Here is a 25239-nt window from a genome sequence, read left to right as displayed (position 1 = left end):
AAATTAAAAGAACTTTGGCTAATTCTGAGTATCAAAATGTAGTAAGTCTTTCAATTTCAGGTAGTTGGGGAAGAGATTGTGATTTTTCATCACTGGGAAAAAATGCAGTTTGCATGTGAATTATTCAGGTTATGAAAGACAAATATTACATGTGAATTGTATGTACCACAACAAAAGAAAACCTGGCTATTATTATTTAATAATAGCTATCATGTTCACGGTATGTATTTTTCAGAGGTTGACAACATATTGTATCACTTAATTTTTTCAACTGTACTGATTAAGGCAGGTAATATTATTAACTCCTTCTTCTAAACTATATTAGAAAGGTAATTAATATTATCTCAAAGTCACCTAATCAAGTGGGTAGAACATTGAACATACCTTCTTGATTGAGTGAATAGAGACATCAATTAATAAGTCTTAGAGCTGTAATTACAATCCATATACAGTACTCCTTTCCCAAAGAGCACATTTTCTTACCCATGCTTATATCACCAGTTTTTGGAGTGAGCTTCTGCCCCGTACAAAGTTGGCTATGTTTTGTGAACTCTCATTTAGGTTCTTTGCTGTTTCTTCACCTGGTATCTGTATTCATACTGACAGTATGAAATTCTCTAGCATTCTCAGGTGAACTCCCAACAACAAATATGGACCCTGTCACTTACTATTCGTGGATGCCCTTGATCTTACATTTGCTAGGAGGACACTAGCAATCATTGGTTCTCAGGGGTTGACAGATAGTTAAAAAAATAAGGCCATAGGACATGAGTCATACTCCCAGGGAAACTGATAATTGGGTGAGAGCTCTGTGTATAATAAGATCCTCCGGTTTATGTATTAGACTGATGGCTTGTGAAGACTTCAATTTTACTACATCTTGGGAGTATTAAATATTGCTGTACATGGGAATACTGTAGTATTCTTACTCAGCCCAACTGTGCCAGAGTCCAGCTCCAGCAGGTCCAGGGGTTCCCGAAGGATGAACGGTGTCGGCGAAAAAGTGAAAATAAAACAAAAATAAAATAAAAACAAAAAATAAAAATGGACACAGACAACAGCAGTGTGTTGAACTGGCCAATTTATTGTAGCAAACGTGGCATTATATATGCTAGTGATTTCCTTGTAGCATACATCATCTATGTTTTTCTAACATCGCCTAGTTTTAAAAATGTTCCTACATGTTTAAGAAATAACATGGCGATTTTCTCATAAAGTTCCCACATACCCTTTGATTATTGATTAATTTCTTACCTTATTCCATTATACATCTGCGTTTATCTATAATCTGCAAAGCATTTGCTTTGCTGTTCTCGTGAAAGGCCCTCCATTTCTCGATGCCTCAAGTGGAACAGTTACAGGGACATGACCTCCTAACCACATGAAGAACAATGTGTTTGCCTCAGTCTGAGGTGCCGGGAAGGGGCCAATAGGGCCTTAGAAACCCATGCCTCACACGTTCTCAGAGAGACAATGCTCCTAGGAACTAATGAACCATTCTGTACCTTAACCGACTAGGTTCAGTCATCATCTGGAATGCCTCCAGGGGGCCAGGTGGGCCTAGGGGTTGAAGTCACCTGTGCCCAGAGATACACTCCTTAGTTGCTGGAGTGAGGCTTTCAGATCCATATATGTCTCCTTTACAGGCCCTCGTTGCTGGCAAATGTATGAGGCTATCCTTCCTGTAAGTAGAGGAGTCTCCATAGGGGATAGCTAAACGTAAGGCCGCACAATTTCTTGCGTAACCTCGTTTTCTTCCCTAATGGTTCTTTTCCCAGGAGGCCTACCGAGGACAATTCCCTAACAGACAATACCCGAGGTACTTTAATAAAGCCAAATTACCTAAAAGCGGGAGTACAAGAAGCTTCACTGTCGGTAGGCCGCCTTGCAGTCACCAATCCATCCACAGCCCGGGCCTTGCCACTCAGGCTGGGATAGCTTGCCTTCCAGCACAACTGAGGCAAAGTTTTTTTTTTGGGGGGACAATCTTCTTGCTTAGAAACCATTGCTCTTGGTTCCCTCCACTTTCTCCCTGTCCTTCCTTGGCTTCCCATTCGCAATATTCCTCATATCAAATATTTATTGCATTCTTCTACATTTTTTGTTACACTAACACTTAAAGGCATATCAGCAAAAGGCCAATTGCCCATGAAAACCATACAAATAATACTGAACTGAAAATTCATAATGCCTTTTTGAGATTAGAGATTCAAAGCTTTCCTTTTTTTAAATTTTTTAACGTTTTATTTATTTTTGAGAGAGAGAGAGACAGAGACAGAGAGACAGAGTATGAGTGGGGGAGGGACAGAGAAAGAGGGAGACAGAATCCAAAGCAGGCTCCAGACTCCAAGCTGTCAACACAGAGCCCGATGCAGAGCTCAAGCTCACGAACCATGAGATCATGACCTGAGCCAAAGTCGGACGCTTAACCAACTGAGCCATCCAGGCGCCCCGAGACTGCAAACTTTCCTAAATTTGGAAAGATGATCCATGTCTATGGTCTCTCTCAAAGAAAATCATAATCTCTTCCTTCCTACAAATAAATGAGCCAAATGATATCTTCTAGTAGAAAGTTTCTATATCCACATAAGAAGAGAGTTTTCATATATTCCTTGTCCCCACATATACACAGCCTTACCCACTGTCAACATCCTGTACAAAGGTGGTACATTCATTACAATCAGTGAACCTGCATCAATTCATCATTATTACTCAAAGTCCACAGTTTACATTAAAGTTCATTTTTGGTACATTGTATGAGTTTTGACAAATGTATCTTGACATATATCCACAATTACAATGTCATATAGAATTGGCAACCACCCAGTCTTTTTACGGTCTCCATAGTTTTGCCTCTTCTAGAATATCATATAGTTGGAATCATAGAGCATATAGTCTTTTCAGATTGGCTTCTTTCACTTACTGAGATGCATGAATGTTTCCTCATGTCTTTTCATGGCTTGATAGCTCATTGCTTTTTAGCATTGAATGGTTTTCAAGTGTCTGGACATACCATGGTTTATTTATCCATTTACCTACTGAAGTATATATATCTTGGTGGATTCTGAGTTTGGGCAATTACAAATAAAGGTGCTATAAACATTTGTGTGTAGCTTTTTGTATGGACGTAGTTTTCAGCTCATTTAGGTACATACCGAGGAGCAGGATTGCTGGATTTTTTGATACGTGTATGTTTAGTTTTATAGGAAACTGCCGAGCTGTCTTCCAAAATGTGTGTACTAAACAAACAAACAAAGCCCAGTGTGTCTGTACCATGTCACTATATTCCGTATTCCAGCCATCAGTGAATGAAAGTTCTTATTGCTCCACATCTTAATCTGCATTTGGTATTGCCAGTGTTTTTTTGTTTTTTGTTTGTTTGTTGTCTATTCTAATAGGTGTGTAATACAATCTCATTGTTGTTCTAATTTTCAAATCCTTAATAATGTATAGTGTAGAATATTTTTCATATGCTTGTTTGTCACCAGTATATCTTCCTTGGTGGGCTATTCAAATATTTTGCCCATTTTTTAAAACTGAGTTGTTTGTTTTCCTTTTGTTGAGACTTGTTTGTATATTCTGGATAGCAGTCCTTTGTTAGATATGTCTCTTGCAAATATTTTTTCCCAGGTTTGTGGCTTGTCTTCTTATTTTCGTGACAGTGTCTTGTACAGAGCAGAAGTTCTTAATATTAATGATGTCCAGCTTAATCAATTACTTATTTCATAAATCATGACCTCAGCGTGTATTTAAAAATTATTTGCCAAATCCAAGGTAACCTATATTTTCTCCTGTTATATCCTGCAAGTTTTATAGTTTTGCATTTTGCATTTAGGTCTATGGAATTTTGAGTCAATTTTATGAAAGGTGTAAAGTCCATGTCCAGATTTTTTTTTTTTTTTTTTTTTGCAACAGTTGTCCAGTTGTTCCAAAACCATTTGTTGAAAAGTCTATCTTTTCTCCATTGCATGGCCTTCTTTTTAAAAAATCAGTTGGCTGTATTATGTGGTTCTATTTCTGGGCTCTTTATTCTATTCCATTAATCTCATTCCAGGAGTGTTAATGTTTATCTCATACAACGTTAATGGCAAATATATAAGATAGCCATTGTTACACTCATTTTGTAGATGAGAAAAAGTAGGTTTTTCAAGGCTAATGACTTTGCTCAGTGTCTGACCCATCTGCATTCAAATTCAGCTCCACATTGCTCTATTGTTTCTTCTCATTCCATGAAATCAAATATAATATTTATACATAAGAGTTTGGGGTTTGGGTAGAATACACACACGCACACAAAAATGATGAGTAGAGTAAGTTCAACATTATTTAATACTAGCACAGTTGTTCTTCCTTTCTCTCTTATTTTTTGGTGCTCCTTTAGGCTCTCTTATTTTAAATCTTTATTTGGGTCTGGATCAACACAAAAGGTTAAGAATTTTAATACATACCCTGAGTATTTAAATCATAAAACTATTCACACCTGAACTTGTTCTATATTTAGGGCGAAGATTGTGTGAATAACTTGACTTATTTGCACATTAGAATGTTTTTATACCCTGGTCTTAGGCATGAGCCTAAATAAAGATATTAATGCTCTTTTAAAAAATCGTGAAAAATATAAGACCAGTTATTTGCTTTTGTAAAGCTTTTTTAAAAGCCACAACATCAAGGAAGGAAGAAAAGTTAGTTAAAAGGAACCCAGTTTGCAAAAAAGGGATTGCATTTGATTTTCCTTCTGGTCTATTTTTAAGGTATTCAGTGTATATACCGTCACTGGGGATACTGCTTGACAGATGAATCTGTCACTAAGAAAAAAGATAATCATGTTTTTTAAAACTATCCTAAGAGAAATCAGAAAACTCTTTGCAAGTAATGGGAATTTATCTGAAATAAGATCTAGTAGAGACCCATTAATATTTTTTGAGATAAATTTCTTTATTTCCTTATCCTAAATTGCATAGCAATAGAGGTTTAAAGGACATGTTATTTATTTGCAAATAGTATTTTCCCCAGTGTGATGGGAGTAATCTCAACAGGAAAAATGGTGTTAATGGCTTAGAAAAAATGTCAAATGGTGAGATGGCTCTATTATTCACACTCTATCTTATATGAATTGGAGACTATAATGATCGCAGAGAAATTAAGACATTTAATAATCATTTAATTGACATTTAAAAAAATTTCTTACTTCAGCAGATACTAAATTACCTTCTCTTTTGTGTTATTTGCAGGTCTATTTCAGCTTATTTAGAAATATTACAAGTGAATCAAGGGCTAAATACATCAACATAGAAATTATTGTTGACTACTAAACTTGAATAGAATATTAATGATCTTAATTGAAGTCTTTTACTTTCTTTAAAATTCTCCTTAAGTGTGATTGTAGTTTGAAAAGTGATTGTAAAATAGTGTACTAGAATTTTGAAGTGATTTTCTCAAGTGTCTCTGACACTATATTTACTCTCCTTTGAAATAAATGGATACTTTTCCTTCCTTGCTAATGTTGAGAATTCCACTTGGAATTTAAAGCAGTTTTGATGGCCTTCTTAAAATAAATATGCATTCTTTTAGAAAAAATTGTTATTCTTTCTTACTTCCTTCTGGTCACTGTAAAGGAAAGAATTCTCTGAGTTTTCTCTGTCAAGACACAGAATATAGCAGCTTTATTTTCATTGAAATTATTCTTATTTAACAATATAATAGTAGTACTAGTAATAATTTATTACATGATTATTTTGTTTCAGACCTTTTACTAAGCCCCTTTGATATGGATTATTTTCTTCATTGCTTGGTTTTGCAATTTTTTTTAAGTCATCCTACCAGAAAATATACTTATTTATAAGTGTGTGTAGGTTACTATATAAGAAAACAATAATAGCAAAATATTTTGTGAGAATTCACTTAAATGTACATTATTTTTTGAATACATTTTTTTAAACCTTAAAATATATGTATAAAGTTAAAAATTCAATAGTGCTAAAAAAGAGCACATAGAACATTCATGGGCAAATAATGGACCTGAAGTAGGTTGTATCCACGCAACATGGAGCTATCGTGGATTATTCCAATACAGATTATGAGGACTGACTGGATTTTGAAATAATATACTTTTATGTGTTGGGATAGTTGATTTTATGTGTTCACTTGACTGGAATTAGTGATGTTCAGATAGCTAGTAAAGGATTATTTCTGGTATGTCTGTGAAGATGTTTCTGGAAGAGATTAGGATTTGAATTGGTAGACTAAGTAAAACAGAAAGGTGGAAGAAGACTCTATTTGCTCTCTGTGTAAACTGGAACATCCACCTTCCCCTCTTCTACAACTTCAGCCCTCTTGGTTTTTAGACCTTCACCTTGGATCTGGACTTATACCTTTGGGCTCCCCTTGTCCTCTGGCCTCTGGACTCAGAATGAATTATACCACTGGTTCTCCAGCTTCCAGACAACAGATCATGGAACTTTTTGCCCTCTGTAATGAACAGGCCTGAGTAGGCTCTAAAGGCATAAGTTAGTAACATGAAAAAGTGGCCCAAATGTCTGTGGTCACCGCTCCTGCTTTTCTCTCCCAGACTGCACCTATTGTCTTATGGGAAATTCCCTGTGATCATTTGACAGAGGAAGAGAAGGCCTGTTTATTGGTGGTTCTGTAGAACATGTAGGCATCACCCAAAAGCGGACAGCTGTCCGTATCCCACTACAACCCTTCTCTGGGGCATTCCTGAAGGACAGTGATGAAAGAAATTCTCCCAGTGGGCAGAACTTTGGGACCTGAACCTGGTTCACTTTGCTTGGAAGGAGAAATGGCCAGATACGCGGTCACATACTGATTAAAATGCTGTAGCCAATGGTTTGGCTGATGGCGAGGGGCTTGCAAGGAACATGTTTAGAAAATTGGTGATAAAGAAATGTGGGTAAGAGATATGCAGATAGACCTCTCTGAATGGGCAAAACACATGAAGATATTTCTGTCTTATGGCACTGTTCACCAGAGGATGACCTTAGTAGAAGAGGGCTTTCATAACCTAGTAGGTAGGATGACCTGTTTTATGGATACCAGTCCTTCTTCAACTATCCCTGTCATCACCCAATGTGTTCATGAACAAAGATGCCATAGAGACAGGGATGGAAGTTATACATGGACTCAGCAATCTGGACTTCTACTTAACAAGACTGAGATGGCTGCAACCACCACTGAATGTCCAATCTACTAGAAGCAGAGATAAATATTCAGCCCCCCAATATGTCATCATTCTCTTGGATGATCAGACAGCTATCTGCTGGCAAGTCGATTAGATTGGACAGCTTCCAACATAGAAGAGGCAACATTTGTCCTTACTAGAATAGACACTTACTCTGGATATGGTTTTGCCTTCCTTTCATGCAATACTTTTGTCAAAACTACGATCTGTGACTTACAGAATGTCTTATTCATTGTTATGGTTTTCTACATTGCATTCTTTGTAATAGAGAACTCACTTCATAGAAAAAAAATACAGCATGGATTTATGCTTTATGGATTCATTTGTAGCCTTGTTCTCCAATATCTTGAAGCAGCTGGCTTGACAGAATGGTGAAATGGCTTCCAAAAACTTGGTTACAGTATGAGTTAGGTGGTAATAGCTTGAAGGGCTGGAGCAGGGTTTTCCAGAAGGCTGTATATGCTCTAGATCAGCATCCAGCACGGTGCTGTTTCTCTGGTAGTTGAGATTTATGGTTTAAGAGATGAAGATGGAAGTGGTACCATTCACCGTTACCCTGGTGATCCACTGGCACAATTTGTGCTTCCTATTTTTGTGACTTTATGCTTTGCAACCAAGAGTCCTTAGCTGCAGTGGGAAGAATGCTTCTACACAACAATGATTTTATTGAACTGGAATTTAGGACTGTCATCCAGCTACTTCCTCCTGCCTCTTAATCAACAGGCAAATAAAGGGAGTTACAGTGTTTTGACTAAGGTGAGTGATCCTGAGCACCAAGAGGAAATTGAAAAACTACTCCATAATGAGGGTAAGGAAGGGTATGTCTGGAATTTGGGAGAGCCCTTCGGTAATCTCTTTGTGTTACATGCCCTGTGATTAAGGCTAATGAGAAACTATAATGATGCAATCCAGACCCTTCAGGGAGGAGAGTTTGGGTCATCCTACCAGTTAAAGGACAATGACCAGTTTAAATGCTTGCTGAAGGCAAAGGGATAACAGAATGAGTAGCAGAAATTAGTGATAAATACCATCTATGACCATGTGATCAATTGCCAGAAAAAAAGACTATAATTGTCATGAGTATTTCTTCCTTATTTTCTTTATGAATACATTTGCATGTTTATATGTAAATATAATAAGCAAACTTATTTGTTCTCTTATTTCTCTTATTATCTTACCATGTAACATAAGAATACTTGACTTTATATCAGTATTAAGTATTGGTAATTTTTCATCATCATTTTTAAGTTAGGAGATATTAAGAGAAGAGTAAACATCAGTTAGGGACTTAACCTCCTCTTCTGGGGAAGTGTGTTGTCAGTTGTATGCAGCACAGTTGTATCATCTTAAGTGAAATTATGACCTTGTTATTGTATTTATTTGAAGATTAAATATAGTTTAAGGAGATACATAGGAAGACAAGGGGAGGACATGAGACAGAAAGGTTTTGTGTCAACTTGACTGAGCTAACATATGAACAGATAGCTGGCAAACATTATTTCTGGGTGTATCTGTGAGGTGTATCTGGAAGAGATTAGCATTTGAGTTTTGTAAGCTGAATAAAGGAGATCATCCTCACCAATGCAAGTTGACATCACCCCATCATTTGAGGCCCTACAGTGAACAAAAAAGTAAAGGAAAGGCAAGTCTTCTCTCTGCTTGAGCTGGAATATCTATCTTCTGCACTCAGACATCAATGTTTCCGGGTTTTGGGGTTTAAACACTTGGCCTAGGGGGGGTCTGGGTGGCTCAGTCAGTTAGGCATCTGACTCTTGATTTTGGCTCATATCATGATCTCATGGTTCGTGAGTTCGAGCCCTGTGTCAGACTCTCTGCTGACAATGTGGAGTCTGTTTGAATTCTCTATCTTCCCCTCTCCCTGCCCCTGTCCCCGTCAAAAATAAATAAGTAAACTTAAAAAAAAAAAAAAAAAGAAAAAAGATTTGGCCTAAAACTTACACTCTTGGACTCCTGATTCTTGGGCCTTTGGACTCCATCTGGAAGTTATATCATTGGCTCCTCTGGTTCTCAGGCCTTTGGACTTGGACTAAATTTCACCACTGGCTTTCCTCCTTCTCCAGCTTGCAGATCTTGGAACTTCTTGGAATTCCTATAATAAATTCCTATAATAAATTCCTATATATATTTTTTTCATCTGAAATATATATATATATATATATATATATATATATATATATATATATCTTTTCAAAAGCCTACACCCTTTGAAGAATGAAAAGCATCACAGAAGACAAGTAATATTAGAGAAGGCATTATGTGTATGATCAAATTGTCTGTATCGTACATTACCTATACCTTTACGCTAGAATATAGGTCATTTATTGGGAGTAAACTAGAAATGGAAATAGAGACTAACTGGAAGTGATGAATGTATATGAAAAATTTATCTATCTATAGGTATCTATATGTATAGATCTAGATATATATTTGTCTTTATTTCTTTGGAAAGCCCTAATAAATGTGTGTAGTAGGATTTGAAAGATGGTCAAGCCATCACTCAATATCTGAAATAAAAAGTCAAAGCTGACTTTATTGTTTGCTATAATAAGAGAGAGCTATGCTGGTCAGGCGTACAAGGTCATATATTAGGTCATCCTTATACAAGGATTCAGGGAAGCATGGTGCTTAGTGATTGGCTAACTTTACTTCTAGACGTGTAAGTAGGCAAACATAATTTGTAGAATTATGACGCTATAGAAGGATGACACTGTTGTTAACTGGTTGAAATTCAGGGACATATTTTTAAGAGATAGTTCATTGTTGATTGGCTGACTTTCAAAAGCAAGCAGCCAAAATTAATTGGTTGGATTAATGTTTGTTGAAGTGGTTGTATTTGTCAGGGTTCAAAAAGAGAAGCATAATGGGAATGTGTATACATCAGTATATACAGATTTATACCCATATCTGTCTACTCTTTCGTCCTTCCTTCCTTCCTTCCCGATTCTGCTTTGTAAGTGGAAGTCTCTCTTTATCTCTAGGGAATGCCTAAGCCCTCTTTTGAGAAATTCTGATTCAGTCATTCCCACCCAAAATAATCTCTCAAGTTTATTGTCTATTGATTACAGATTTTTTTCTTTTCTTAAATTTTTTATGTTAATTCCAGTATAGTTAACATAAAGTGTAATATTAAATGATTATGGATTTTAATTATATCTGCAAAATCTCTTCATGGCAACACCTGGATTAGTGTTTGATTGGATAAGGGGGAAAAGTTGTGTGTGTGGTATAAAATATCCATTTCTTCTCTTCCATCCTCCAACTTTTGTGAGATACTATCTCTTATAGCCCACCCTATCCAAAAACATACTAGGAAGGGAATTTGGGGGATCTATCCAAGATGAACCACCATAAAGTTATCACACAAATTTTCTGTGACCAGAGAGAAAATCTTTTCATTTGTGGGAACTTTTGTTATTCTTATCAATCTTTTCCACTATTTCCTTTCTCTAATTGTCCCCTTTCCTTATACCTCACAACTTTTTTATACTTCACTTACTGCATCCAAGAATGTATGTGGCATAGAATAAAGTCAAAGGAAAATCACTTTGTTCCTGGTCTTTCTTTTCAAAACCCTAGGCCCTTTGGAAAATGAAAGCATCACAGAAGACACAAGTAATATTAGAGAACATATCATATGTATGATTAGACTTCATTACTGTCTATTACCTCTACCTTCAGGCTAGAATGTAGATTATTTGTTGGGGGTAAACTAGAGATGGAAATAGAGACTAAGTGGAAGTGATGGATGTGTAAGCAAGGTAACTACAGGACAGAAGGCATGCTGGGTAATGCACTGAAGAGCTGGCCTGACCCTGTATGAGTTTAAGATGAAGGCGAAGTTCTACCTTCAGTTTAGGTAATGCTATACAGAAGAACTGACACATCTGGGATGGGAAAGCACTCTATTGTGTATGTCTTTAGGTAGATACGGTTGCTTAGAATCAAAGATATTTCCTATTCCTGGTTGAGACAAGTAGATGACCCACATGTACCTGAACAGCACAGAAGTAGCAGAGGATATTCTTGGACCTGAAGGAATATCTCAGGTGTGACCTTTGTGGACCTAGGTCTGAAGTCTGTATAGATTAAAGATATCCTACTGGAAGCTTTAGTTAATTGCTGACTTCAAGAACTGTACCCAACCTACAGCCCCAAATCAAATTAAAAAGTATAAACTTAGATACAATCTGCTGGAAAAGTGTGGGAATAACTCTCAAAATGATTAATACCAAATTTCTTCCACCCTGGTAGAGAGGTGGCTCAAAATAGAAATTAGTAGAATTTATAGAAAATAAACATATAAATTAAAATTCAAATACATGAAATCCCTTTGGTTTTTATATTTAATAATGATCAAGTTCTGAATTGTAACTGTAATTACCATCCCAGTATTTTCAATACTTTCTATTTGGTGCTTGAACTGGGGCTCTTTCCCTCTTTGGCTCTAATTCAGTCATTGGGCTTCAAAAAACTGCCTAAAAAAGCCCCCTTGCTCCCACCTTTTTTGAAGAATTTACTTCTTATGGATCATAAGAATAAGAATTTAAAACTTTAAGCCCTCCTACATTCTGCTGGTCAATGAATATGTACTACAGTATGTAATAATACCTAAGTCATTCCTCCACTCTGAACCCGATCCAATTCTATTATTTGATTTTGGAAATGGATTTTGAACATGGGCCTGTTTGACTAATCAGATGATCATTTTCCTATTCTTTTCTATTTAAATGCTGAGTGGCAGAGCTGTATTTGGGAGGGCAATGATTTCATTACACCAACCAGGGGAACTGCCATTCCAGCAAAATAACAAAAGCCAAGTTGGCTAAGGGAAAATGTTCCCTATCACACTGAAGGAGCCACAAGAGAAATACCGACAAATGTCACCTCAGACACAATGACTACAGGATTACAGAAATCTAATTAGCTATTTCATTAACTGAGTCTTGTCTGTGGAGATGGCAAACAATGAGGACGCAGAAACATCCATTCATTGGAAGTATACGGAACTGTCAAGGAGATTGTTCAATAATTTGTTCTCTGTATTTCTTCAGGTAGTGGAGGTGGGGCTAGCAAGGTTGAGTGACTGATTTAAAAAGATGCATTTCAGAGGGTTTTTAAAAACAGACCACTTCCAGGGAGCTAAATCTGCTGTTGTGGATAATATTGACACTAATGCTTTAGAAATTTCATTTCTTTATTCCAAACAAGCTAATTAGGTAAATTTATAGACATGATATACCAAAGATCGCATCTGAAAAAAAACATGAAAAAGATGCTATTGGCACAATTGCATTTTCATACAGCCCTTATACTGTCTATGCATTATAGGTTAAAACTCTTGGAAGGCAAGTGCCTGATCTTATTAGTTCTTATATCCATAGGTTTTAGTGTCCCATACATTTGAAAAGTAACAAATAAGTGAATGAAACAGTTCTTAAAAGGAACAAAGGATTTTAACTTCAAAATAACAAAGCAGGAAAAAAAAAATAAAGCAGAATGAATCTAAGAGAAATGGAAAGAAAGTGATGTTCCTGTTACAATTTGGTTGAAACAAATTACCTGGTCTTCAATTTAATTTCCTAGTAAAATGTTAAGAATTGACACTGGATTTTGATGAGGTTGTTATTGTAGATAAAACCACTGAAACAGATAGCGGTCCAGCTTCTGTCAATTGTATCTTTATATACTTTAGGGCTGGCCAATGTATCCTTAATGGATACTGCACATTAGCAAAGCACACAGTGCATGATTATCCAGTTACCACTCTCCTGGTGTCATTGGCAACTGTTGCTTTGTGACTTGGCCTCTCTCACTTAATAGTTCAAAAATTTACATTGGTTAATGGTAAGATCTTAAGGCTTTACCCAAGCTGCCTTCCAGGCATGGCTTCCAATACTTCAGAGAAGCAGATAGATGTATTGTTCCTACAGAGAGATGCATAAAGAAAAGTGAGTGAACATTCTTTTTATTAACAAACAAAGCAAAGCAAAACAAAACAAAACAACAAAACCTAGTAGGCAAAAGGCTATGGGAAGAAAAGGAAGACCCAGACAGAACGTGAAGGATGTTGGGACTGGCCCTTTAAGATAACTGAATAGTCAGCAGAAGGGAGTCTTAAGTAGTCTAATGTTATTTATATAATTGGAAACATACCACTCTCAGTACATTAAAGAGCAATTTGTTTCCATAAAGTTGTGAGGACATTCTGAATTTTAGAACAACTTGATGTTCACGTGGATGCCAGGGTTCTGATTACACTTTATTTCAAGGCTGAATCTACATATAAAAGTATGTGAGCTGTTTCAGTTCTGCCAAGACAGCAATTATGAAATGAGATGTTCAGACAAGCACGTTGGCTACTTTATTCATAGGATGTTGTATAGCCCAGCTGATTGACTTTGGGGGGCAGTAGTTCAAGCATCATGAACATAATGCAAAGTTTCTTCTCTTTAAGAACTAAACTTTTAGTTTCCCATCCTGTGTTTGTGTTTCAGAATATAACATAGGAAAGAACAAAAGGCCAAACTTCTAACCAATGAATAAGCACTTACATCTCTATGAACTATCACTTTCCAGTTGAAGAGGTTGTGATACAACCCCCCAAATTCAAGACAGTGATACTTAAAAAGATCATCTGCAGAAAAATAAAATTCAGCAAGAATCACCAATGGTAATTCATGACATTTAATTTTTTTCCAGATATATTGAATTTGTTCAAAAACTAATTTTCTACCCAAAGTAGGCACCAGAGCAAGCAAACCTAATAATAGAATATTGGTTTAGAATACTAAACAATGAGATTAATGAAGTAATGCATTGTATTGGAGAAAACTACATTAAAAAAACCCTAAATAACAAAATTGGTTACATTAAGTATAAAAACTAAAGAAAAATAATTCTTTAAAGAAATATTTAAGAAAAAGAAACCTTTAAGGCTTCTTCTTTGCTCTTTATAGATTTTCAGGCGAAAATGTCATTTCAAAAGCTGAATTTGTGTTGGTTTCTTTAAAAAGGGCTAATGCCACTTCATTGACTAGGATTAACGCTAACCTCCCTTAGTTAAGTGGAGTTGGCTGTTTGTTTGAACTGAGGTCTCCTGGATATTTTACTGACATCAGTGTTGATCAGTAAAAGATAATGAGCTCATAAATGTAAATATTATATTTCTTAGTGAAAATAGAGCTAAGACAATATATTCCCTCAATTTCAATTCTTATGTGAAACTAAAACACTTTTAAAAAATCCTAGTCATATGAACTGAAGCCTATTATGTCTCCAGCATATACAGTTTTAATTTCTTAATCTGTAAAGCAAGGCTAATAATAATACTCATTCTTTAAAATATTATACAAATGCTGGTGAGAATTAATAATGAATTTGGAAATAATCATCCTTAAGAAAATGATATGCTTTTCTATATTACTCACATAAGTAGGAGAGACTCTGTTAACCAAAGTCTAGCTGAAAAATAAGAGCTCTTCTAGAAAACCAACTGATGCTTATAGCACACTGCACACTGGAACTTATGGCAAGTTACATGCTGATTACCCTTTAGAGCGATGGTTCTCAAACCGTGGTCTGGGAAGCTTCAGAGATCCTTAACATACGTCCAGGGTTTCTGTGAGGTCAAACTATTTTCATAATAATACTAAGACATTAATGACATTTTTTCGTGGTGTCAGCATTTACACTGAGGTTACAAAAGCGAACTTGGTGAAAAGTGCCACAGAAAGAATCAAGGCCATGACGCCAGGGTGCACTAGTGATCACTGTGCCCTTCACCATCACACACGAACCATAAAAACCATGCCAGGACAAGGGCAAGAATGTCCTTGATGAAATAATGAATAATAACTTTATTAAATTTCCATCCTTTAGTACACGTTTATTTTGTATTCTGTGTTACCAAACGGGAAGCACTTCTGCTTAAAACCGGAGTAAATTGTCTCTAGGGACAACGCTTTTATAGTTGGTCGAGTTGTGCTCATTAGCTGCTCTTTTTCATGCAACATCATTTTTACTTGACGGTGTCTGACAGATGAACTATGATATCAAGATGGGCCTTTTTGGATTTCCCCCCCAAAAGGCACAAAGTAAGGTTATCACTGTATGGAAAGGTAGACAATTTGTTACCAATCATAGAATATTATAATTTCAAGTGAGAATTAGGATTTGGGAAGACTTATATCTGTTATGTGAGATTGACAGCTCAGTTAAAAATGTATCTGCTGATAACTGTGGGCTTTTAAACAATGCAACTTTTGGTTTAATGAATTGGATCAACATTTGAAAGTTTTGCATAATTCAGTGAACCAGTGTTTTTCAATTGATGAATTCATGTTGGTACAAATCTATTCAAGAGTAAGAGATCTATTCAATAGATTTGAATGTGATATAGTAAGAAAAGTTCATGGATGTGAGCTGAAACTCCACATTGCAACTGACATTAAGAAACTGTCTCTTGGGGCGCCTGGGTGGCTCAGTGGTTAAGTTTCTGACTCCTGGTTTCAGCTCAGGTCATGATCTCATGGTTTGTGAGTTCAAGCCCCACGTCAGGCTCTGCACTGACAGGGTTGAGCCTGCTTGGGTTCTCACTCCCTCTCTCTCTGCCCCTCCTCTGCTCACTCTCTCTCAAAATAAATTTTAAAAAACATTAAAAAAAAAAATGTCCCTTGGTGTGTTTTCCTATAACATGAAAAATATATACAAAATTATTTTAACAGGTTTTCAAGTACTTTCTAACTGTATATCTATATATGAAGCTGGATTTTTTTTTAAACAAATTTCAGCCAAAGTAGCACAGCACAATACATTGCATGCATAGGCAAATATGAAAATCTAGCTATCTTCTGTTAAGTAAGTCCTTAAAGAAATTTAAAAAAAAAGAAAGAAATTAAAGAATACCCCTCTTTTCACTAATTATTTTTGTTTTAAAAATGCAACTATTTTTCATAATGTCAGTTATTTATGTTAATCATGAATGGGTATATTATTTTAGGTAAATCAATTAGTGCTTCAGAAATTCTCAGTTTTGATTTCATATCAGATAATATTGCTAGATATAACCACATAAAACAAGCTCTTTGGGATCCTTAGTCAATTTTAAGACTGTAATGGGTCTTGAGGCCAAAAGGTATGAAAACTGAAAACTGCAATTCTAGCACATGTATGTACTTTTGTTCCCCCCCCCCCCAAAAAAAAAACAAAAAACTTCACTAATTTATTTTTGTTTTAAAGTTTATTTACTTATTTAGAGAGAGAGAGGGCAGGAGGGGGACAGAGAGAGAGAGAGAGAGAGAGAGGATCCCAAGTAGGGTCCACGCTATCACCACAGAGCCCAATGTGGGGCTCGAACTCACAAACCATGAGATCATGACTGGAGCCAAAATCAAGAGTTGGACACTTAGCTGACTGAGCACCCTAAATTTTATTAATTTCTAAACAAGTTAATGTCTGTTGTACTTTTCACTGTAATCCAATAATTGATAAAACATTATTCACAATGTTGAATTATATGTATCAAAAGTTTTAATTTCTTTTGTTTCTATGAAGACCAAGTTAAAAGTAAAGACCTTTTTTAAAGAGCTTATAAATTAGATGTGGGTGAAGTAAATGTAAAATAAAATACTAAGGGAAATATTGTAAAGATTTGGAAGGATTCTGTCCATAGTTTGTAACATCCTTAAATCCTTGCTACCTTTTGAAAAAAAATAAAATTAATAATCTTAAGAAAAATTACAAATATATACCAGGTAAGAAAGTGAAGTAAAACTCAAGTCAGAAGTACCATGTGCGTTGGAAAGGTCTTGTTCCCACAATGAAAACTACTGTCTAGGGCTCCCAGGTGGCTCAGTCAGTAAAGTGTCCAACTTTGGCTCAGGTCATGACTTCACAGTTTGTGGGTAAGAGCTCCACGTTGGGCTCTGTGCTGATGCTCAGAGCTTGGAGCCTGCTTTATATTCTGTGTCTCCCTCTGTCTCTGCCCCTCACCCATCTCTCAAAAATGAATAAAAACGTTAAAAATTTTTAAAAATACTGTCTAATCAAAAACTCTCTGTATTGTAACTAATAAGATATTTGAAGTATATATGCATTGCTTTTAGTGGTATATTTTGACCACTTTTGAAATTAATTGACCAAGGGGCGCCTGGGTGGCTCAGTCGGTTGGGCGGCCGACTTCGGCTCAGGTCAGGATCTCACGATCCGTGAGTTCGAGCCCCGCTCCGGCTCTGTGCTGACCGCTCGGAGCCTGGGGCCTGTTTCAGATTCAGTGTCTCCCTCTCTCTGACCCTCCCCCGTTCATGCTCTGTCTCTCTCTGTCTCAAAAATAAATAAACATTAAAAAAAAATTTAAAAAGAAAGAAATTAATTGACCAAATACTAGTTGTGCTAATACTAGTATTGAGCTTTTAGTTTTGTTACAGTTTACAGAATTCATTACTTTTCTATAAATCTAGTTTCTTCCATCAATTTATACCAACCTCATTGACAGATGGTTTACATAAAATAAATTCAATTCATTTTTAGTATATATTTGTTAAGTTTTTGATAGTTATTCCCTGGTGTAACTATCCGCCCATCTTGAAATAGAACATATCTATTACCTAAGAATAATCCTTTACGTATAAATCCCTTTTAATCCCACCACATAGCATCTGATTTCTGATTCTAATCTGACATTAGGTTAATTTTACCTTATAGTGAATTCAGTACAAATAGAATTATGCAATATGTACTATTTTATGTCTCACTACTTTCGTTCAGCAAATCCTTTTGTATAATTAGTAGTTTATCCTTTTTAATGCTGGATAGTATACATTGTATGAATACCTGTTGATTCGTTTACTCGTTTACCTTTTGGTAAACAGTTGAGTACCTTCAGTTTCGATCTACTAAGAATAAAGCTGCTACAAACATTCATGAACACATATTTTTATGCACATTTTTTTTCCTTTTCTCTTGGGCATACCTGGGAGTGAAATTGTTGGATCTCTGATAAATGTATCATTAACATAAAGAAAACTGGTGAACTTTGAAACAAAATGATTGTACAATTGTATACTCCCACAGGCAGTGAGTAAGAGTTCTAGTTACTCAATATTCTTGCCTAAATTTAATGCTAACAACTTTTTTTTTTTGTATATTTTCTTTTATGTAAGTACTCTTATCTTTTTGGGGTTTTAATCACCATCTCCCTGATAATTAATGATGTTGAGCATCTTTTCACGACTTCTTAGGCATTCTTATATTTTAAAATCCTGTAACCATTATTATTATTTTCTTATTATTATTAAGTTTTAAAACTTCTTCACTTATATATTATGGATGTGTCTTTGTTTTGTATCTATCATATATGCATTTGTATTTTTGTGGTTTTCCTTTTGATTTTATTAATAGCATTTTATTAATGACATTTTATTCACCACATCCTGTAAAGACCAGAGTTTTACTTTGATGAAGTCCAAGTTATTATTGCTTTCATTATTTTTATGCTTGTTTTATTATATTCTTTAAGAAATCTTTGCCTATCCCACACTTATAGAACTCTTTTCTTATATTTTCTTGTAAAAGTCATATTGCTTTACTTTTTTGCATTTAGGTTCATGATCTATTTTGTGTTAAGTTCTTGATATACTATGCTATATCATAGTATAATAATTAAAATAGCTTGATATAATATATAATGTAATGTAATATAATATAATATAATATAATATAATATAATATAATTAATATAATACAATTTGATTTGAGTTACCTTGGCACCATTATTCATTGGCCATCTCTGTGAAGAATTCTCTCTGGGTGCTCCATTCTTTTCTATTATTCAGTATATCTATCTTTATATCAAATAACTTGGAGGCAGAGACCAAAAATACATTTCTTATTATGTAACAAGCATTAATGTGGATTACGTTAAGTCTATAGATCAAGTTAGGAATAATAGACATCTTACTACTGAGTCATCATTTTGTCAAAAACTTTTTTTCTTTTTTTCTTTTTTTAATGTTTATTTTGAGAGAGAGAGAGAGAGCAAATTAGGGAGGGGCAGAGAGAGACAGGGAGAGAGAGAATAACAAGTAGGCTTTGTGCTATCAGCACAGAACCCAAACAGGGCTCCATCTCATGAACCGTGAGATCATGACCTGAGCTGAAATCAAGAGTCCGACATTTAACCAACTTAGCCACCCAGGCACCCCATCAATTTGTCAAAAACATTTCTACATCTTTTGAAATATCATGTACTGTTTCTCCTTTATATTTTTGATATGGTAAACAACATGGATTGATATATGAATTTAAAATCAATTTTGCATATCAGGAATACACCCCATTAGTCATGGCACATTCATTTTTATGTATAGATGATTACATTTTTACAAAAGAATTTTGTATCTATTTTCTTGAAGAATATTGGTTTTTGGCTTTCATATATATTTTGTGGTTTTGTTGTCAAGCTTGTAGTTGTAGAATATGCTTTGTGTATTTCAAGCATTTCAGTTTTTTGAAACTTGTTTTATGGCTCACAATATGACCTTCCCTGTTGAATGTTCATATGCACTTGTAAAGATTAGTTATTAGGCCCTTTTTAGGTATAAGTTATCTCAAGTTACTTGATAGGGTTTTTCAAGTGTTGTATATTCTTACAGACATTTGGTGTGCTTGCTATTCGCTCTGTCAACCAATGGAAGCAAATGTTAAAATTGCCGGCTGTGGTTCTTTTTTTTTTTTTTTCCTCAATTTTGCTCTGTGCACTTTGAAGCTTTGTTACTAGATGCTTACACATTTAAAATTGTTAAATATTCTTGCAAATTGATCCTTTATCATTATAAAATATTTCTCTTTATCATTATGATCCCTCCTTATCTTTATCTTATGGTACATATATTTTTTTATTCTTTTCCTCATATTCTTTTATTATTTTTCTTTGACATCACAGATATCTGCATAAAGCATCAGTGCAGGACTTTTAATCAAAGCAGGTGGTGATTCATTAATTCAGCTGAAGGTCTTTGTGGATATCTGATGACCAAGAAAGTATACCTCTCTGATTGAAGTTATCATTACGTTTCCTGATGTACACAGCTGTCCAGAAGCAGTTAAAATTCTTGTATCCTATGTTAAAGGTGTTCTTTGGTGGTGTCTAAGAGCATTGTTCTGTCCATAACTGCATGGTGACATTTAAGGTTTTTCATCTTTAGTTAGTTGTTTGAACAATTGTTTTGGTAAACGCTTTTGTCACTACTGCTAGTTAGCTTTGAGCCAAAGCTTAATTTTCGTTTCCTATTTTATCCATTGTTAATTTACCCTTTCTTGATTTATTTTAAATATTCATAGTAATTACCTTACGTTTAAAACAAGGCAATATCCTGTGTTTTCTGTGTTTTCCAATTCCCTAAGCTTCAGTAACAGTTTTAGTAACCTTTGCTCAGTCACACTTTCCAAAGTATTTTTAAGTCTTTAACTCACTCTATGAAAGCATTTGCTTTAATTTACAGTTGTTTCTATTTTCCTGACTGATTAAAGACTGACATTATATTTGCTACTAGAAATAGTTTTAGAAAATATATCCCTAATAATGGCAATCTAAGATTAGTTTTGTAATTAATGAGAACATATCATACTAGTAGTCAGTTCTATGCAATGGAAACAAAGGAACTTATTACACACAATTGCTTAGAATGGCATACCTATTGAGATGATGTTTGGGAGACCAAGGTGCTGATCCAACAGAATATTAGTCTAGAAATGAGACCAAATGCCAACAGACTGAATGGTTGCTCTAACTTCACTAAAGATATTACAGATACAAAATAACAATTTTAGAGCTTAAAAATCTTGGCTCCATACCCGTTAGAGACCCAGCAAACTTATAGAACTACTCTAAAATAACTGCTTATCATATAGAAACAGTGTTCATTATCTGTAAGCCGTGAGCAAATAGTTCTGTTGCTTAAATTAGAAAATAAGTTAAATTAACAATTTCATTAAGTATGATATGTGAAAGTAAGACTATGCAATGAGAAAGAGTGGAATTCAGTACATTGTAATGGGGATATTTGAGTGAATGAAGATGAATGAAAAATCATAAACTCACAAATACATTGAGACTCCCTTGCTAGCTGGGCAGCCTTTCATTATACCTTTGAGCCTCTATGTTTGTAGAGACTATAATGTTTTCATCTGAGGAAAAGGCTTTTTAAGAGGATACTGTTCTCCACAAGGTCCACAACAAAACCCAGACACATAACTAGAGTCAGACAGCAGCAGTCAGAATACCCCATGCAGATAAGAACAAAGTCTGGATTCCATGAATATAGCATGAACACTGAAAGAACTGAAAGATTGTGTGTGTGTGTGTGTGTGTGTGTGTGTGTGTGTGCATACACATACATACATATATACATACATACAGAGGTAGAGAGTGAGAGAGAAAGAGAGACCTGGGGAATGTTTTTAGGGATTGATTGAATAAATTTTAAGGTTTTAAATCAAAGAATAAGAGACATCACATTGAATTGAACCAAATTAATCAATGTGGGTACAACTTATCAGATAGTCTGGATTCACTGTGTTAGCTTGAGCAACTGTCAATGGCTTTAGTAATTTATTTGTTGGTTGACTATAAAGTGGACTCAGTGGCAGCCTATAATAAATTCTGCTCTGTCTCACCCATCGGATAAATGTCTGAGTTCAAATGTTGTACTTTTCAATTTCTTGCATTCCTGTTTAATTTAATTCTATAGATTTCAGTCCTCTTGTGAGATTCTTCAATTAGCGTCTTTCTCCCTGTTTTTCTCCATTTCTTGAATACAACAATCATAAATGTCTAAAGTCCTCGTCAGTTCATTCAATATATGTACCATTTATAGGGCACTTTCTATTTTCCCTTATATTTTGATTTTTTTTCTTGACTTTTGGTCAAGGTGTTTCTAGTTTTGTTTTGTTTTTTAAACATTATTATTTTTAAAGGAATCCCAGATACTGAGTATGAAAAGTATAACAGTGTTGCCAGGATTTTTTACCACAAAACCTGAGATTTGTTGTCTTGCCACGTCGAAAAATGAAGAGGTGGGCACAAAATGAGCAGAAGACAAAAGTTTATTAGAATATAAGATTAGAAAGGAAGACTAGTAGGGAAGCTCTCTTTACAGAGAGGGGACATTGGAAAGTGAATGCCTGAGGACTATAGGCAAGGGTCCTTGTTGTATAAGGTTCTGGTCAGCCCTCCCCCTAACTTCCTCCTTATTCCTTCTCAGGTTCTACTCTTAATGGCTTGAAAGCTCTAGGTGCTGGGTTGTCCATTCCTGACTGGTTTACATTGTATGAGGGGTGGTCTATGGCCATACTTAGTTCTCTTCAAATTCCTGAGGGGAGTAGGTGGGGTCTGTTAACATTCTTGAGAGGAATCTTACGCCTGAGGGGCTTGCTGTAGTCAGACACTCCCAGCATCATTCAAAAATCAGTGTTTTTCCCCACCCAGGGACTTGAGGCCCTAATCTTTCCCTCTCAGCCTACTGAATCCTATCTTCTCCTATCATAACAAATGATTTAACTTCCTCTAAAAAGAATTTACGTTACTGGTCATTAGCAAAATGTAGTAGTGGACAATTCAAGCAAGAGCTATGCTACATCAGGCTCAGTTTACTCAGTTTACCCTTGTAATACTCTGGCACTGCAGGGTTTCCAACCAACAGTCTGATGTCTCTGGCAGGGTTCTTCTTCCTAATAGATCCTAAACTCTAATTCAGTATTGTATTTACATTTGATAAATGTCCAAAGCTGAAAACCTATCATGTACTTGTGGTTTCTCTGTCCTCATAATTCCCTGGGAAGTTTCTTCAGGTTTTACGATTCTCAGAATTACCAGCAAGTGTCCTTAAGGGTAGAAGATTCTGTGGTCTATTCACCCCCTGTGAGATTTTGAGTTTCTGAGATTCTCCACATTCTAGTGCCTTAAGCCCTTTAGTTGCCTCTGAAGCTTTCCACTGCCCTCAAGTAGATAATTTGTGTAATTTTTATGTAAATTTTCTAGTTGTTCCATGAAGATGCACTGGTCTGCTATCTAAAACTTCCTAACCGAAAATGGAGTTTGAAAATATTTATTTAATTTCAATATATCTAAAGGGAATATTAAGTGAATTAAAATAAATATGTATCAAAAAGATGAATGTAGTGACTAGTCCACTTTATGCTTCTTTTGCAGGGAGAAAGTGAGCATGTTTAAGTGTAAGAGATAGCTACATCATGTTTGATGAAAGCACAATATTGTTCTTGTATTGTTCAAGAGTTAATTGGAGTTAGACCCAGTACAGATGACCATAGGAGACGACACCTCTACTTACTTTGTTCTCCATAGTAATTAATTTCCTTTTGTTTGTTGAACTTCCTTTTTTTTTTTTTTTTTTTTTTTTTTGCACGCATCAGTATCTTAGGTGCTAGAAACTATATTACTCAGACTTTGTTAGCAGTAGATTCAAACTTTGGTTATACTAGTAAAAGGTGCTCACAGAATAAGAGAAAAATAGAAGAGAAGCAAATATGGTTATTTGCTGGTGTATGCACTTCAGGACATGATAAACATTATGTTTTGATGGAAGCATTTGGGTATCTTCTTCTTTTTTTTTTCCCTTCTTGAAAATTACACAATTGTTCTGAGAGGACCAGAGATCATTGGCTGTAGTTTTTTGAATGTCTTGTATTAATTTGCTAGGGTTGCCATAACAAAGTACTCGAGACAGGATGTCTTAAACAAAAGAAATTTATTTTCTCACAGTTCTGATGGCTTGGAAGTCCAAGATCAAGGTTTGGTCAGGTTCCTATCCCCCAAGGCCTCTCTCCTTGACTTGCAAATGCCCACCTCACTGGGTTCTCACAGGGCCTTTCTTCTGGGATGCACATCCCTGGTATCTCTCTCTCTTTGTGCCCAGATTTCTTCCAATAAGGACAGCTGTCAGATCATTGTAGAACCCACCCTAAAGGCCTAATTTCAATTTAAATAAATCCATAGGCCCTTCCTCCAATGCAGCCACATTTTAAGGTACTGGTTCAGTGTATGAATTTGGGTGGGATACTACTCAGCCCATAACTGGGTTTCTGATAATCAGAATGCTACCAGAAGCTTTACTGACCTGGAAATCCAAATCCTTCTCACACTTTTGTAAAGTTTTATTCCTTCTTTTAGCTGTCTTCCAATTGAAAACACTTAAGTGTTTTGTTTTGTTTTGTTTTGTTTTACTTAACCTTGTCTGACAGTGAATCAAATATATCTTTATTTGAGGTAAAGAACTCTTAATCAAGAAAACAATTTAGGAATTATCTAGATTAGTGTTAGCAAACATTTTGTCCAAGTTAGTCTTAAGTTTTATGGGCCAAGAAGCAAAATCAAGGATATCATTTAAATGTTTACATATTTACATAGCCATTTAAAATAAACAATTTAAGAATGTAAAAAACATTCTTAGTTTGTGGGCAAGATTGGGTTCCTAGACCATATAGTTTCCTAGTCCTTGATCTAAATTATTTATTTTTTTCTAGATACAAAATTCTGAAGCCCAAAGAGGGGTAAAAAACAAAGTGTTCAAATCACATGTGAACTATTGGGAAAACACATTAATAACCAAACATTGATCAGTTTGCACACTGCTTCTTGGTTGAATCCTTTGTCTTCTCAAAGAAAGAGTATTAGATAATAGCCACTATTTCCACATTAATTTCCTTATTAAGCTGTGTAGTCTCTGGCTTCCGGTTCTGTATTTTAGCTAAGACTGAATCCAATAATAGGAGATTTATAATTCTATGTATGCACACTCATACAAGATTATGACAGGAGTGGAGAAGCTAAGGTAAAATGTTGAAATAAATGTTTTCATTATGTGAATTAAGAACTTATTTTTAAAGAAAAGTATTTGTTGGAAAGATGATAGTTTTCATCACTTGTGGTGTTTGTTTTGCTCAATAAATTACATCAACATGAAAATCTAAAAAAATTTAACAACTTAGATTTAAAAGACCTTTTG

The 25239-nt window shown here is 35.2% G+C and overlaps 1 pseudogene; it reads left to right on the top strand.

The window, feature by feature from the left end:
- The window catches only part of LOC132660658 (dynein axonemal assembly factor 11-like), a 29902-nt pseudogene that overhangs the window by 435 nt on the left and 4228 nt on the right, over positions 1–25239 (top strand).

This window comes from Panthera onca, chromosome D1 (assembly GCF_046562875.1).
Source record: "Panthera onca isolate mPanOnc1 chromosome D1, mPanOnc1 haplotype 2, whole genome shotgun sequence".
Taxonomy (NCBI): Eukaryota; Metazoa; Chordata; class Mammalia; order Carnivora; family Felidae; genus Panthera; species Panthera onca.
This window is presented reverse-complemented; position numbering and strand designations above follow the sequence as displayed.